The sequence below is a fragment of the Micropterus dolomieu genome, unplaced genomic scaffold (genome assembly GCF_021292245.1).
Source record: "Micropterus dolomieu isolate WLL.071019.BEF.003 ecotype Adirondacks unplaced genomic scaffold, ASM2129224v1 contig_8821, whole genome shotgun sequence".
Taxonomy (NCBI): domain Eukaryota; kingdom Metazoa; phylum Chordata; class Actinopteri; order Centrarchiformes; family Centrarchidae; genus Micropterus; species Micropterus dolomieu.
In genome coordinates, this window is record NW_025737807.1 from 6,064 (window position 1) to 11,177 (window position 5,114).

At 39.5% G+C, this 5,114-nt stretch overlaps 1 long non-coding RNA gene across 1 annotated transcript; it reads right to left on the reverse strand.

Annotated features, from left to right (window-relative positions):
- Nucleotides 1-2,269: 2,269 nt before the first annotated feature.
- On the reverse strand, nt 2,270-4,770 carry LOC123965185. Its single transcript, XR_006823645.1, has 3 exons — nt 4,714-4,770; nt 4,421-4,613; nt 2,270-3,510 (listed from the first exon to the last, which is right to left on the reverse strand). It is a non-coding gene; the product is annotated as an uncharacterized LOC123965185 (long non-coding RNA).
- Nucleotides 4,771-5,114: the final 344 nt, after the last annotated feature.

A 5,114-nucleotide genomic window follows, 5' to 3' on the forward strand; every position in this document is an offset into this window, starting at 1 on the left:
AAAAAATGCCAAGTAGTACCAGTTCAACAGTAAATATAAAATAAGGGCAAAATAATACATTTACAATAAGAGCTAACTTGACTGTTCAAGTGGTGTCCAGCAGCAAGATTAATATTTCACATATGAGTAAACAGTAAACAGTGTATTGCGCATTGCCACCATAATTACTGTTACATGCCAGAGAGGATATCATGCTGAGGCAATCTCAGAGTTAAGTAGATTTATGGCAGTTGGGAAGAAGCTTTTGTGTGTACTGACAGTAACTATCTACCATTGTTGTCTTTATAGGTTTCAGATGAGCTGATGGCAGCATCACTGATGATGTGAAGCACCGATGTCCAGCTCTACAGAAGTCCCAGCTTCCAGTGTGGCTCTGCCAGCTCCCGCACCTTACACCATTTGTGTGCCTTTTGTTTTTACTCCACAACAACTGAACACTACCAATTTCAAATTATTACACTGGGTTCCTATACATAGGTTCTGCAATTTGTAACATTTTAATATTGATGATTTCATTTTCATTTCTTGTGTATTAAGAATATTTTTTTTTTAAATTAATCATCACACTCTTCATTGATCAGTTTCCTATGTTAATTGGAAATAGTGTGATATAAACATAACAAAATATGATAGTTAACAGCTGTATATTAAATTGTTAAGATGTTATTATAGGTTAACATTTTTCATAAATTTAAAAAAAAATATGAAAAGCTGATGGTATATACTGGTTTTATTTGGACATTTCTTAAAGAGACAAATGTGACATTCAATGAGAACTTACGCTCTGTTACGAAAAACAAAGAACTACCTGCACACACTGAATAGCTTTGAAGCCCCATAGGAGGTGTCATTTATTGTGACCTCTGAGAAGGTCTTGTCAGTATTGCACATGTATACATGGATACATGTAAGCCACACTATGGTGCACCTATTTACCACAGGTGCATTTGATTTTGCAATGTCACAATTAATGATACCACCTAGTTGGATTCATATTACTTGTTCTGTGTTTAAACTAGACTTATATCAGAGCAGCAAAGAAGGCACTCTTGAAAAACTATTCGGGCTCGGGTACTGGGTGTAAGGCTCTATTAAAGTATTATACTATTTAAGTATAATGTAGAGTGAAAATACTCCTGCACACACAGAAATACAATGCATAATTACTTTTCAACATATAATGTGAAACATTGGGGTGTCCTTTGAATTGACAGAAGGTGAAATCTTACATTTTCAGTCAGTTGTGATGACAAAGTAGTGTAAATACATATAGAATTTATTGCAATGTGAACCATAATTCATATATCATTTAAAAGGCCATGAAATGCAAATGTGGACAATATTTAAAACTTAATGTAAAAGTAAACAGAAGGAGAGAAGGCCTTTCCACTTCAGTCCCCAACAGATACAGATGTCCAGCACACTGAGAATGCTTCTCTAGGTCTCTGCAGCTCTCTGGGCACCAGGTCTCACACATGATCCACACTATGACTACGGGAAAATAAATGTGTAATAAATGCTTCAGGTAATGTAAAATGAAAAGTTAATTATAAAAGGTTTATTGTGTCACATGTTGGAGAAAATGGAACAAAGGAGGAATTTGTTTGTCAGGAGATTAATTAATTTAGTATGTAGCTATTTTAACAACATAATGTCATACATACAAAAAATGGAACTGAATGCTTGTGATTGTTATAGGGTTGTGTGGTGTGGGGACAGAGAGGACCCAAAAGCAGCACTCTGAGGGAAGGAGGTTTATTGAGGGATAAAGGGGTAGAGGGACTGGAGTGGAGGGAGAGTTGGATGTTGGGGAAACACAGGCACGGGGAACCAGGAAGACAGGGGGCCAGGGAGCCGGGGAACACTGGGGCCGAGGAAGCGAGGAGCGGTGGGGGAACAGGGAGGACGCCGTGGGGGTAGTCTGAGGAGGAGAGGGCCAGTGGATGAGCCCAGTCGACTGAACAGAGGACGAGGGTGAGTGTACCTGGGAGGGAAACAGACAGAGAGACAGGGTTAGAGGTGGCGGCGACAAAGCACAGGGAAAATGTGAAAAAACAAGAAACATGAAAAGCCTGAACACAGAGGTGGCACCGGGTGTGGAGCAACGACGAGGATGGTGTGGAGAACCGGGGTTGAAATGCAGGCAGGCATGAGGTGATTACTGGCAGGTGTGGCAGGCTGACGAGGTGGCTGATGAGGTGCAGGTAGTTGGCTGGGCTCAGGAGCAGAGAGAGAGAGAGCACACAGGGGAGAAAACACAGGGAGGCAGGCAGGGAACAGAAAACCAAGGAAAAGGCAGAATAACTGATAAAAGGAGAAAAAACCAGGACACTCACCGTCAGCCGGGCTGCCACCACAACAGTGATTTGCAAAATGATTACTTAACGATTGCTGTAAAGCTTTTTATCTCAAAAATTATGTCTGTTCTCAATAAATAAAAATATTATAAAAATAATCACCTTGATTTACTCTTTTTCTGGTGTATCGGGATACAAAATAAAATGGTCAAAGTCTGAGGCAATGACACTATCAAAATCTGTCCACCTGGCAGGGATGACAATTTGCATAACGGCCATCTGGAATAACATATCTGGGAATTAAGGTCACTCCATGGCTGGATGACATTATGGCAAACAATCTCCTCCCATTAATCATTACATAACTTACATTTATTCACTTTTACACATAAAACTTCACTAAGGCATAATACAACCATTAAAATATGTAAACAAACAAACAAAAACAACAAAATTTAACTGGAAACAATTGGATTTAAATTTTAGAGATCAGTCTTGTCCTCCTTGTGGAAGACTTTCCCCATCAGGCTGCTCTCTCCACTTCAGGGTGACTCCACTCCACTCCTTTTCCCCTTAGCTTGTCCTGGAGCTGGGAAACACAAATGGTCAGCAACATTTTATAACATTTTAGCCTTCATGTTTTGGACTATTGTTTTTGATACCCTTTGAGTTTCAATTTTGCTACCCATGTGGATTTATGATTTCCTGGACTGCTTACTCCCGTTTACCTGTACATTGCCTTCCCTTGGATAAATAAACATAAACTGTGCCTGCTGTGGTGCAGGCCTAATGTCTCATAGTCCTAGTTTTTCTGTGTCTGTATTATTGGCGGACCTAACAGGTTTTATCAGACTGGTTCACAAACTGTCAACTTGAAGCCAAAGCCACATCTCATACATATATCTTATTTTGAAGAAATTTTAATGTCATTAACACACTTCACTCAGTAATATTGATGATGGGGGACAAAACTCTTCTATGACAGTCTACGGGATGTATTCACGGTTCTGGTTAAGCACTCAGTACAGTGATAATAGTGTACTGTGTGTATTAGCAGATAAAGATTACAAGGATTACAGAGAAACAGAAGTACAGTTATATTTTAGTTTTAGAGCTCAGTCTTGTCCTCCTTGTGGAAGACTTTCCCATCAGTCTGCTGTCTCCACTTCAGGGTGACTCCACTCACTCCTTTCTCCTTCAGCCTGTTCTGGAGCTGGGAAACACAAATGGCAGCCATTTTGAAACATACAAAGCTTTTTATTTTTGTCATGCTACAGCCTAGCTCTTATTGCTGTGACATGACATCGCAGCACATTCTCAGTCCCAACTCATCACATATGGCTCAAGACCCCTTGGCATTGCTTTTTAATGCCCTGGGTACTCCTTGAGTGTTGTTTTTTGTAGTTTTTTTTTTCGACAAGTTAGCAATAATAAAGACTAGTTGTTAACATTGTGAAATGTCACAGTTTAGTAAGGTTTAGGCACAGTTGCTCACAAGTCTTTGAGCTACAGTCCAAATCAAGTCTCAAGTCACTCGTGGTTATAATGAATGTTGTATCACTGCTGCGTTCAATCCAGGCTGCTTATAAAACTGCATAGCTGTAACCTGTTTTTCACTGACAGAGCACAACCATGTAATATGCAATGCAATTGATGACAGCTTATTAACTACTGTAAGTCAGCACCAACCGCAGACTCTCAAACCAGTGTAACATTGACTAAATAACATAAGATAATCAACAATAAACCAGTAACCTGTTTTTCACTTACAGAGCACATTCATGTATCCTAATATGTCTACAACTAATGACAGCTTATAAACTACTGTAAGTCAACACATCCCCCAGACTCTCAACCCCAGTGTAAAGTGATAAGTTAACTAATGTCACATGATCAACAATAAACCTGTAACCTGTTTGCAGCCAAAGTGATAGCAGCCAGCAGGACGTTAATGATTACATTAATCGACCACCACAAGTTTGAAAAATAAACAAACATTAATCTTTTCATAACGAATGACAGTCAGAGTTAACCTCTGGTAGGTCGTAGCTAAAGCAAGAAGCAAGCTAACATTAGATGGCCAATGCTGAGCTAAACATGTTTACTAACCTCAGGTTACTAACCTATTTTGTGTTCAGCGCTTCTTTGTTTGGGTCTTGTTGTATGAAGTTTTAAAGCCAAAGTTTATGGCACAGCAGCTGCCGGTGTTTGTTGTCCTCTCTCACATGTGGCTGCACACAGCAGATACTAAGTGTTACGTAGGCAGGTTATAGGTAACGCAGGGAGGGGAATAACAGCAAGCTCATCAGACGTTTCCTAAAAATAGACCTTGTCATGAAGTCAAGTCTGAACTCTGTTGAGTCTCAATTCGGGTACTTCCTTGAGTATACTAACATGCAGTAAACTGCGTACTTACTTGCTTAGTGTGTTCATTTCGACAGGGTAATGTTGTCTCAAACACTGCTGCTGTGCTCTAACCGAAAATTACTATCACAAGATTGACCATTCCCCCCACCACAGAGGCCGCCTGCAGAGCTCCAAAATAACAGCCAGGCTTTATCACCCAAAATAAAATGCTCAGAATCGGGTTTATTGCCAAGTTCAAACTTACAAGTAATTTGCTTTGGTATATTGTTATTAATTTATTTTTTCAGTTTCACAAGCCAAGAATTTTCTTTACATCATGAGTCTCTTCATTTAATTGAATTTACTCAAATGTAATGACGGAATAACAGTGGTACGAACATTTACATTTATTTTACAGCTGTGGAGTCTCTGCTGCATTGACTGCAGTGATCTGTATGACTGCAGGAGCAA